Source organism: Triticum urartu, chromosome 1A (assembly GCF_056163025.1).
Source record: "Triticum urartu cultivar PI428250 chromosome 1A, HENAU_Tu73, whole genome shotgun sequence".
Taxonomy (NCBI): Eukaryota; Viridiplantae; Streptophyta; class Magnoliopsida; order Poales; family Poaceae; genus Triticum; species Triticum urartu.
Window position 1 is genome coordinate 462,522,160 of NC_141873.1, and position 13,266 is coordinate 462,535,425.

The window sequence follows — 13,266 nt, forward strand, 5'->3', positions numbered from 1 at the left end:
CTGGTTGCATCATATACAACTCTTCTTTAAGAAATCCATTAAGGATTGCAGTTTTGTTATCCATTTGCCAGATTTCATAAAATGCGGCAATTGCTAACATGATTCGGACAGATTTAAACATAGATACGAGTGAGAAACTCTCATCGTAGTCAACACCTTGAACTTGTCGAAAACCTTTTGCGACAATTCTAGCTTTGCAGATAGTAACACTACCATCAGCGTTCGTCTTCCTCTTGAAGATCCATTTATTTTCTATGGCTTGCTGATCATCGGGCAAGTCAACCAAAGTCCATACTTTGTTCTCATACATGGATCCCATCTCAGATTTCATGGCCTCAAGCCATTTTGCGGAATCTGGGCTCATCATCGCTTCCTCATAGTTCGTAGGTTCGTCATGGTCTAGTAACATAACTTCCAGAATAAGATTACCGTACCACTCTGGTGTGGATCTCACTCTGGTTTACCTACGAGATTCGGTAGTAACTTGATCTGAAGTTACATGATCATCATCATTTGCTTCCTCACTAATTGGTGTAGTAGTCACAGGAACAGATTTCTGTGATGAACTACTTTCCAATAAGGGAGAAGGTACAATTACCTTATCAAGTTCTACTTTCCTCCCACTCATTTCTTTCGAGAGAAACTCCTTCTTTAGAAAGGATCCATTCTTAGCAACGAATGTCTTGCCTTCGGATCTATGATAGAAGGTGTACCCAACTGTCTCCTTTGGGTATCCTATGAAGACATATTTCTCCGATTTGAGTTTGAGCTTATCGAGATGAAACTTTTTCACATAAGCATCGCAACTCCAAATTTTAAGAAACGACAGCTTAGATTTCTTGCCAAACCATAGTTCACACGGTGTCGTCTCAACGGATTTAGATGGCGCCCTCTTTAACATGAATGCAGCTATCTCTAATGCATAACCCCAAAAACGATAGTGGTAGATCGGTAAGAGACACCATAGATCGCACTATATCTAATAAAGTACAGTTATGACGTTCGGACACACCATTACACTATGGTGTTCCAGGTAACGTGAGTAGTGAAACTATTTCACATTGTTTTAATTGAAGACCAAACTCGTAACTCAAATATTTTACCTCTGCGATCATATCGTAGAAACTTTTATTTTCTTGTCACGATGATTTTCCACTTCACTCTGAAATTCTTTGAACTTTTCAAATGTTTCAGTCTTATGTTTCATCAAGCAGATATACCCATATCTGCTCAAATCATATGTGAAGGTCAGAAAATAACGATACCCGCCGCGAGCTTCAACACTCATCGAATCGCATACATCAGTATGTATTATTTCCAATAAGTCAGTTGCTCGCTCCATTGTTCCGGAGAACGGAGTCTTTAGTCATCTTGCCCATAAGGCATGGTTCGCAAGCACCAAGTGATTCATAATCAAGTGATTCCAAAATCCCATCAGCATGGAGTTTCTTCATGCGCTTTACACCAATATGACCTAAACGGCAGTGTCACAAATAAGTTGCACTATCATTATTAACTTCGCATCTTTTGGTTTCAATATTATGAATATGTGTATCACTACGATCGAGATCCAATGAACTTGTTTCATTGGGTGTATGACCATCGAAGGTTTTATTCATGTAAACAGAACAACAATTATTCTCTGACTTTAATGAATAACCGTATTGCAATAAACATGATCAAATCATATTCATGCTCAACGCAAAAACCAAATAACACTTATTTAGGTTCAACACTAATCCCAAAAGTATAGGGGAGTGTACGGTGATGATCATATCAATCTTGGAACTACTTCCAACACACATCGTCACTTCACCCTTAACTAGTCTCTGATTATTCTGCAACTCCTGTTTCGAGTTACTACTCTTAGCAACTGATCCAGTATCAAATACTGAGGGGTTGCTATAAACACTAGTAAAGTACACATCAATAACATGTATATCAAATATACTTTTGTTCACTTTGCCATCCTTCTTATCCGCCAAATACTTGGGTAAGTTCCGCTTCCAGTGACCAGTCCCTTTGCAGTAGAAGCACTTAGTCTCAGGCTTAGGACCAGACTTGGGCTTCTTCACTTGAGCAGCAACTTGCTTGCCGTTCTTCTTGAAGTTCCCCTTCTTCCCTTTGCCCTTTTCTTGAAACTAGTGATCTTGTCAACCATCAACACTTGATGCTCTTTCTTGATTTCTACCTTCATCGATTTCATCATCAGGAAAAGCTCGGGATTCGTTTTCGTCATCCCTTGCATACTATAGTTCATCACGAAGTTCTACTAACTTGGTGATGGTGAATAGAGAATTCTGTCAATCACTATCTTATCTGGAAGATTAACTCCCACTTGATTCAAGCGATTGTAGTACCCAGACAATCTGAGCACATGCTCACTAGTTGAGCGATTCTCCTCCATCTTTTAGCTATAGAACTTGTTGGAGACTTCATATCTCTCAACTCGGGTATTTGCTTGAAATATTAACTTCAACTCCTGGAACATCTCATATGCTCCATGACGTTCAAAACGTCTTTGAAGTCCTGATTCTAAGCCATTAAGCATGGTGCACTAAACTATCAAGTAGTCATCATATTGAGCTAGCCAAACGTTCATAACGTCTGCATCTGCTCCTGCAATAGGTCTGTCACCTAGCGGTGCATCAAGGACATAATTCTTCTGTGCAGCAATGAGGATAAACCTCAGATCACGGATCCAATCCGCATCTTTGCTACTAACATCTTTCAACACAATTTTCTCTAGGAACATATCAAAATAAACACAGGGAAGCAACAACGCGAGCTATTGATATACAACATGATTTGCAAAATACTAACAGGACTAAGTTCATGATAAATTTAAGTTCAATTTAATCATATTACTTAAGAACTCCCACTTGGATAGACATCCCTCTAATCCTCTAAGTGATCACGTGATCCAAATCAACTAAACCATGTCCGATCATCACGTGAGATGGAGTAGTTTCATTGGTGAACATCACTATGTTGATCATATCTACTATATGATTCACGCTCGACCTTTCGGTCTCCGTGTTCCGAGGCCATATCTGTATATGCTTGGCTCGTCAAGTATAACCTGAGTATTCCGCGTGTGCAACTGTTTTGCACCCGTTGTATTTGAACATAGAGCCTATCACACCCAATCATCACGTGATGTCTCAGCACGAAGAACTTTCGCAACGGTGCATACTCAGGGAGAACACTTCTTGATAATTAGTGAGAGATCATCTTAAAATGCTACCGTCAAACTAAGCAAAATAAGATGTATAAAAGATAAACATCATATGCAATCAAACTATGTGACATGATATGGCCATCATCATCTTGCGCCTTTGATCTCCATCTCCAAAGTACTGTCATGATCTCTATCGTCACCGGCATGACACCATGATCTCCATCATCTTGATCTATATCAATGTGTCGTCACACGGTCGTCTCGCCAACTATTGCTCTTGCAACTATTACTATCGCATAGCGATAAAGTAAAGCAATTATTTGGCGCTTGCATCTTATGCAATAAAGAGACAACCATAAGGCTTTTGCCAGTTGCCGATAACTTTAACAAAACATGATCATCTCATACAACAACTTATATCTCATCACGTTTTGACCATATCACATCACAACATGCCCCTGCAAAAACAAGTTAGACGTCCTCTACTTTGTTGTTGCAAGTTTTACGTGGCTGCTACGGGCTTAAGTAAGAATCAATCTTACCTACGCATCAAAACCACAACGATAGTTTGTCAAGTTGGTGCTATTTTAACCTTCGCAAGGACCGGGCGTAGCCACACTCGGTTCAACTAAAGTTGGAGAAACTGTCACCCGCTAGCCACCTTTGTGCAAAGCACGTTGGGAGAACCGGTCTCGCGTAAGCGTACGCGTAATGTCGGTCCGGGCCGCTTCATCCAACAATACCGCCGAACCAAAGTATGACATGCTGGTAAGCAGTATGACTTATATCGCCCACAACTCACTTGTGTTCTACTCGTGCATATAACATCAACATATAAAACCTAGGCTCGGATGCCACTGTTGGGGAACGCAGTAATTTCAAAAAAAATTCCTACGCACACGCAAGATCATGGTGATGCATAGCAACGAGAGGGGAGAGTATGATCTACGTACCCTTGTAGATCGCAACGGAAGCGTTGACACAACATAGAGGAAGTATTCGTACGTCTTCTTCCCGATCCGACCTATCCAAGCACCGTTACTCCGGCACCTCCGAGTTCTTAGCACACGTACAGCTCGATGACGCTCCCCGGGCTCCGATCCAGCAAAGCTTCGGGGATGAGTTCCGTCAGCACAACGGCGTGGTGACGATGATGATGTTCCACCGACGCAGGGCTTCGCCTAAGCACTACAACGATATGACCGAGGTGGAATATGGTGGCACGGGGCACCGCACACGGCTAAGGAACGATCACGAGGATCAACTTGTGTGTCCTAGGGTGCCCCCTGCCTCCGTATATAAAGGATCCAAGGGGGGGGTGCGCCGGCCTAGAGGAGGGCGCAGGAGGAGTCCTACTCCTACCGGGAGTAGGACTCCCCTCCCCGTTCCTTGTCCAACTAGGAGAGGTGGAGGGAGAATAGGAAAGGGGGGGCGCCGCCCCTCCCTCCTTGTCCAATTCGGACTAGGGGGAGAGGGGGCGCGCGGCCTGCCCTGGCAGCCCCTTCCTCTTCTCCACATTAGGCCCATAAGGCCCATTAACCCCCCGGGGGGGTTCCGGTAACCCCTCCGGTACTCCGGTTTTATCCGAAACTTCTCCGGAACCCTTCCGGTGTCCGAATATAGTCATCCAATATATCAATCTTTATGTCTCGACCATTCCGAGACTCCTCGTCATGTCCGTGATCACATCCGGGACTCCGAACTAACTTCGGTACATCAAAATGCATAAACTCATAATAACTGTCATCGTAACTTTAAGCGTGCGGACCCTACGGTTCGAGAATAATGTAGACATGACCGAGACACGTCTCCGGTCAATAACCAATAGCGGGACCTGGATGCCCATATTGGCTCCTACATATTCTACGAAGATCTTTATCGGTCAGACCGCATAACAACATACGTTGTTCCTTTTGTCATCGGTATGTTACTTGCCCGAGATTCGATCGTCGGTATCCAATACCTAGTTCAATCTCGTTACCGGCAAGTCTCTTTACTCGTTCCGTAATACATCATCTCACAACTAACATATTAGTTGTAATGCTTGCAAGGCTTATGTGATGTGCATTACCGAGAGGGCCCAGAGATACCTCTCCGACAATCGGAGTGACAAATCCTAATCTCGAAATACGCCAACCCAACATGTACCTTTGGAGACACCTGTAATGCTCCTTTATAATCACCCAGTTACGTTGTGACGTTTGGTAGCACCCAAAGTGTTCCTCCGGCAAACGGGAGTTGCATAATCTCATAGTCATAGGAACATGTATAAGTCATGAAGAAAGCAATAGCAACATACTAAACGATCGGGTGCTAAGCTAATGGAATGGGTCATGTCAATCAGATCATTCACGTAATGATGTGATCCCGTTAATCAAATAACAACTCTTTGTCCATGGTTAGGAAACATAACCATCTTTGATTAACGAGCTAGTCAAGTAGAGGCATACTAGTGACACTCTGTTTGTCTATGTATTCACACATGTATTATGTTTCCGGTTAATACAATTCTAGCATGAATAATAAACATTTATCATGGTATAAGGAAATAAATAATAACTTTATTATTGCCTCTAGGGCATATTTCCATAATTCTCTAGTCACCATCACCAAGTTAGTAGAACTTCGTGATGAACTATAGTATGCAAGGGATGACGAAAACGAATTCCGAGCTTTTCATGATGATGAAATCGATGAAGGTAGAAATCAAGAAAGAGCATCAAGTGTTGATGGTTGACAAGATCACTAGTTTCAAGAGAAGGGCAAAGGGAAGAAGGGGAACTTCAAGAAGAACGGCAAGCAAGTTGCTGCTCAAGTGAAGAAGCCCAAGTCTGGTCCTAAGCCTGAGACTAAGTGCTTCTACTGCAAAGGGACTGGTCACTGGAAGCGGAACTTACCCAAGTATTTGGCGGATAAGAAGGATGGCAAAGTGAACAAAAGTATATTTGATATACATGTTATTGATGTGTACTTTACTAGTGTTTATAGCAACCCCTCAGTATTTGATACTGGATCAGTTGCTAAGAGTAGTAACTCGAAACAGGAGTTGCAGAATAATCAGAGACTAGTTAAGGGTGAAGTGACGATGTGTGTTGGAAGTAGTTCCAAGATTGATATGATCATCATCGTACACTCCCCTATACTTTTGGGATTAGTGTTGAACCTAAATAAGTGTTATTTGGTTTTTGCGTTGAGCATGAATATGATTTGATCATGTTTATTGCAATACGGTTATTCATTAAAGTCAGAGAATAATTGTTGTTCTGTTTACATGAATAAAACCTTCGATGGTCATACACCCAATGAAACAAGTTCATTGGATCTCGATCGTAGTGATACACATATTCATAATATTGAAACCAAAAGATGCGAAGTTAATAATGATAGTGCAACTTATTTGTGACACTGCCGTTTAGGTCATATTGGTGTAAAGCGCATGAAGAAACTCCATGCTGATGGGATTTTGGAATCACTTGATTATGAATCACTTGGTGCTTGCGAACCATGCCTTATGGGCAAGATGACTAAAGACTCCGTTCTCCGGAACAATGGAGCGAGCAACTGACTTATTGGAAATAATACATACTGATGTATGCGATCCGATGAGTGTTGAAGCTCGCGGCGGGTATCGTTATTTTCTGATCTTCACATATGATTTGAGCAGATATGGGTATATCTGCTTGATGAAACATAAGACTGAAACATTTGAAAAGTTCAAAAAAATTCAGAGTGAAGTGGAAAATCATCGTGACAAGAAAATAAAAGTTTCTACGATATGATCGCAGAGGTAAAATATTTGAGTTACGAGTTTGGTCTTCAATTAAAACAATGTGAAATAGTTTCACTACTCACGCCACCTGGAACACCATAGTGTAATGGTGTGTCCGAACGTCATAACCGTACTTTATTAGATATAGTGCAATCTATGGTGTCTCTTACCGATCTACCACTATCGTTTTTGGGGTTATGCATTAGAGACAGCTGCATTCACGTTAAAGAGGGCACCATCTAAATCCGTTGAGACGACACCGTGTGAACTATGGTTTGGCAAGAAACCTAAGCTGTCGTTTCTTAAAATTTGGAGTTGCGATGCTTATGTGAAAAAGTTTCATCTCGATAAGCTCAAACTCAAATCGGAGAAATATGTCTTCATAGGATACCCAAAGGAGACAGTTGGGTACACCTTCTATCATAGATCCGAAGGCAAGACATTCGTTGCTAAGAATGGATCCTTTCTAGAGAAGGAGTTTCTCTCGAAAGAAATGAGTGGGAGGAAAGTAGAACTTGATAAGGTAATTGTACCTTCTCCCTTATTGGAAAGTAGTTCATCACAGAAATCTGTTCCTGTGACTACTACACCAATTAGTGAGGAAGCTAATGATGATGATTATGTAACTTCAGATCAAGTTACTACCGAATCTCGTAGGTAAACCAGAGTGAGAACCACACCAGAGTGGTACGGTAATCTTGTTCTGGAAGTTATGTTACTAGACCATGATGAACCTACGAACTATGAGGAAGCGATGATGAGCCCAGATTCCGCAAAATGGCTTGAGGCCATGAAATCTGAGATGGGATCCATGTATGAGAACAAAGTATGGACTTTGGTTGACTTGCCCGATGATCGGCAAGCCATAGAAAATAAATGGATCTTCAAGAGGAAGACGGACGCTGATAGTAGTGTTACTATCTGCAAAGCTAGAATTGTCGCAAAAGGTTTTCGACAAGTTCAAGGTGTTGACTACGATGAGAGTTTCTCACTCGTATCTATGCTTAAATCTGTCCGAATCATGTTAGCAATTGCCGCATTTTAATGAAATCTGGCAAATGGATAACAAAACTGCAATCCTTAATGAATTTCTTAAAGAAGAGTTGTATATGATGCAACCAGAAGTTTTTGTCAATCCTAAAGGTGTTAACAAAATGTGCAAACTCCAGCGATCCATCTATGGACTGGTGTAAGCATCTCGGAGTTGGAATATACGCTTTGATAAGTTGATCAAAGCATATAGTTTTATACAGACTTGCGGTGAAGCCTGTATTTACAAGAAAGTGAGTGGGAGCACTACAGCATTTCTGATAAGTATATGTGAATGACATATTGTTGATCGGAAATAATGTAGAATTATTCTGCAAAGCATAAAGGAGTGTTTGAAAGGAGTTTTTCAAGAAAGACCTCGGTGAAGTTACTTACATATTGAGCATCAAGATCTATAGAGATAGATCAAGACGCTTGATAAGTTTTTTCAATGAGTACATACCTTGACAAGATTTTGAAGTAGTTCAAAATGGAACAGTCAAAGAAAGAGTTCTTGCCTGTGTTACAAGGTGTGAAATTGAGTAAGACTCAAAGCCCGACTACGGTAGAAGATAGAAAGAGAATGAAAGTCATTCCCTATACCTCAGCCATAGGTCCTATAAAGTATGCCATGCTGTGTACGAGATCTATTGTATACCCTACACTGTGTTTAGCAAGGGAGTACAATAGTGATCTAGGAGTAGATCACTGGACAGTTGTCAAAATTATCCTTAGTGGAATAAGGATATGTTTCTCGATTATGGAGGTGACAAAAAGGTTCGTCGTAAAGAGTTACGTCGATGCAAGTTTTGACACTAATCCAGATGACTCTAAGTCTCAATCTGGATACATATTGAAAGTGGGAGCAATTAGCTAGAGTAGCTCTGTGCAGAGCATTGTTGACATAGAAATTTGCAAAATACATACGGATCTGAATGTGGCAGACCCATTGACTAAACTTCTCTCACAAGCAAAACATGATCACATCTTAGTACTCTTTGGGTGTTAATCACATAGAGATATGAACTAGATTATTGACTCTAGTAAACCCTTTGAGTGTTGGTCACATGATGATGTGAACTATGGGTGTTAATCACATGATCATGTGAACTATTGATGTTAAATCACATGGCGGTGTGATCTACATTATTGACTCTAGTGCAAGTGGGAGACTGAAGGAAATATGCCCTAGAGGCAATAATAAAGTTATTATTTATTTCCTTATACCATGATAAATGTTTATTATTCATGCTAGAATTGTATTAACCGGAAACATAATACATGTGTGAATACATAGACAAACAGAGTGTCACTAGTATGCCTCTACTTGACTAGCTCGTTAATCAAAGATGGTTATGTTTCCTAACCATGGACAAAGAGTTGTTATTTGATTAACGGGATCGCATCATTAGGTGAATGATCTGATTGACATGACCCATTTCATTAGCTTAGCACCCGATCGTTTAGCATGTTGCTATTGCTTTCTTCATGACTTATACATGTTCCTATGACTATGAGATTATGCAACTCCCGTTTGCCGGAGGAACACTTTGGGTGCTACCAAACGTCACAACGTAATTGGGTGATTATAAAGGAGCATTACAGGTGTCTCCAAAGGTACATGTTGGGTTGGCGTATTTCGAGATTAGGATTTGTCACTCCGATTGTCGGAGAGGTATCTCTGGGCCCTCTCGGTAATGCACATCACATAAGCCTTGCAAGCATTACAACTAATATGTTAGTTGTGAGATGATGTATTGCGGAACGAATAAAGAGACTTGCCGGTAACGAGATTGAACTAGGTATTGGATACCGACGATCGAATCTCGGGCAAGTAACATACCGATGACAAAAGGAACAACGTATGTTGTTATGCGGTCTGACCGATAAAGATCTTCGTAGAATATGTAGGAGCCAATATGGGCATCCAGGTCCGGCTATTGGTTATTGACCGGAAACGTGTCTCGGTCATGTCTACATTGTTCTCGAACCGTAGGGTCCGCACGCTTAAAGTTACGATGACAGTTATTATGAGTTTATGCATTTTGATGTACCGAAGTTAGTTCGGAGTCCCGGATGTGATCACGGACATGACGAGGAGTCTCGGAATGGTTGAGACATAAAGATTGATATATTGGATGACTATATTCGGACACCGGAAGGGTTCCGGAGAAGTTTCGGATAAAACTGGAGTACCGGAGGGGTTACCGGAACCCCCCGGGGGGTTAATGGGCCTTATGGGCCTAATGTGGAGAAGAGGAAGGGGCTGCCAGGGCAGGCCGCGCGCCCCCTCTCCCCCTAGTCCGAATTGGACAAGGAGGGAGGGGCGGCGCCCCCCCTTTCCTATTCTCCCTCCACCTCTCCTAGTTGGACAAGGAACGGGGAGGGGAGTCCTACTCCCGGTAGGAGTAGGACTCCTCCTGCGCCCTCCTCTAGGCCGGGGCACCACCCCCCTTGGATCCTTTATATACGGAGGCAGGGGCACCCTAGGACACACAAGTTGATCCTCGTGATCGTTCCTTAGCCGTGTGCGGTGCCCCCTGCCACCATATTCCACCTCGGTCATATCGTTGTAGTGCTTAGGCGAAGCCCTGCGTCGGTGGAACATCATCATCGTCACCACGCCGTTGTGCTGACGGAACTCATCCCCGAAGCTTTGCTGGATCGGAGCCCGGGGAGCGTCATCGAGCTGTACGTGTGCTAAGAACTCGGAGGTGCCGGAGTAACGGTGCTTGGATCGGTCGGATCGGGAAGAAGACGTACGACTACTTCCTCTACGTTGTGTCAACGCTTCCGTTGCGATCTATAAGGGTACGTAGATCATACTCTCCCCTCTCGTTGCTATGCATCACCATGATCTTGCGTGTGCGTAGGAAATTTTTTGAAATTACTGCGTTCCCCAACACATAGAGGGGGGGGGTGGGGTGTTGCCTACTTAGCTCCCGAGAGGCGAAAGAAAGATCATGTACTGAATCACAGCCTGATTTATTTTATTATTGTATATTTAACTGTACTACCAAATACATATGCTTAAAATTTTCAACCACTATATCTTAGTGGTTTACTATGGGCTTTATACAGCTTTTAGATATGCAAGACTCGGTCCTACCATAAGTTATGTTGTCACTCGCGCGCGTGACAAGTTAAACTGTAAGAACATCTCCAACCAGACGCCCAGACATGCCTTATACGTCTGGACGAGCCGCCTTGTTACTGACCGGCCACAAAATTTTAATCCAGACGAACACCTTAAACGGATTGGCACCCCTCATCCAGCCTAAATATGGGGTGGGTATGGGGGCGCCCGGACGCGTCCATCACGTCGGATCTGACAACCTGACCTCATCGCAAATTGCACCAAATCCATCAAATCGACCTACCAGATTCATTTGCTCTCCTCTCTTCTCGCTCCTCCTTAACTTCCGTCTCGTCGCCCCGCAGCCGTTCCTAGCCTCTGCGACGGCAGCTCCGGCAGAGCAGTCTTCTCTCCCATCCTCGCCGCTGGGGACGTCTTTGCCAGCCTGGACCCCACCGTGGTACGTCCGACAACTCTCTGGCTCCGCCTTACGCTCTATGCGTTCAATACATTGTCTGGCCAGATTTTTTTTAGGAAAAACGATGAATTCCGATGCTTCGTCCGAGAGGAGTACGGACCGATGGAGTTTGATCAAATGATTCAAGAAAAGTTCTTCGATTCCTCGGATTCGGACGAAGAAGTGGACATGATCATGCCCATGAGCATGCAAGAGGAAATGGACCCGCTAGTAGAGCATATTCTCAACTTCAAGGGCTCAATCAAAGGGAGAAAAGCGATCAATCGGGATAGGGTGTCCGGAGCACGGCTATTGCAGAAGGACTAATTTGCTCGGAACAATTTTCCCGGATGATCCATGGTTTCATCGCTGTTTCCGCAGGCGGAAACCATTGTTCTTGCGCATTGTGGAGGGCATGGACGGACATGATGACTACTTCAAGCTCAAGAGGGATTGCTGCAGCCAACTTTCTTTCTTTGGTAAGCAGAAGTGCACGGCTGCTCTGAGGATACTTGCACTTGGTACCGCCACAGATGTCGTTGATGAAATGGTCAGGATGGGGAAGAGCATATGCGTAAAGACTACTGTTTAAGTTGTGCACTTATACAAATTTTATGTAACAAGACGTTTGTATTTTCAAAACCAATATTTATTATTTACGTGCGATATTGATGTGTATAATCGATGTGTATGGATTTTGCATGAATTTGAGAGTCCGTATTTGATATATGTGAATGTCGGGTATAACATATGAGGGGCCGACGGGCACTGTCTGCGAACACGTCTGCGGGTGTATAGGAGCCAGATTTGCCAACTCCAACGGTAGATGGTTTAACGTATGCCTACACAATAAAGAGTAGTGATGGGCACCCGACGTTTTTTCACGGTACTTGGCCGACGCTAGTTAACCACCGTGGATCAAGTTGCCACTTGAAAAATGAGTCGCGGGATCATAGTGTCGTGTGCAGAGACATTCCGTAGAATCCGCACAATAAATCGGCAAAATTGGTAAATAATTCACGGAGGTGAAACCACGTAGTACGAAGTCGTTGGTGGTCCAGGTAACAACAATATTCTTCCTCTCTTGTTTCAAACAAAAAATATTCTTCCTCTCTGGGCAGCCGCGTACATCCGCACACGCCCATGAAGATATGCATCGGCCACGCTACGCAGATGCCGTACCCGTACGTATGTACGCGCGCACACACCACGACAGGGATATGCATCAAGCATCATCGTGCCTATCATGTCTATCCATCCCGTGGCTAAGCTCCAACGAGCGCACGGGACGAGACCAATCAGCGGGACACGAGACGAGGTTAGGCTTCCCGGCATTACGGTCCACTAAACTAGTCAAAAAGCGCCGCTTTTTGGCAGCAGCATCGACAAACACGGTGCTCGCTTTCCGCCTGCCGAGGCTTGCGGAGCACTGTAGCCCGCACCCGTACCTTTCAAAGAGAATCAAATCGATCGTGCTTTTTATTTGATATATATAAAGGTAAGAGCACTAGAGACTCACAAACTTGCAATGTATGTGATGGTTTAGTTCAAAAACTTGTAAGAGGTGATCAGTCCATCCTTAAACTTATACTGCGCAGGATGATTTAGTCCACACCCATTCATGAGCAGACAAATGGCGCATCGTTGGCCGCGTTGTTGCCCCAACACTTTTGCGAAACCCCCTTTATTTTTCTGGAAATCACGCGCGCTTCAAAATTAATATGCAATGTCGGTGGCATGTGGGGCCTGGACAT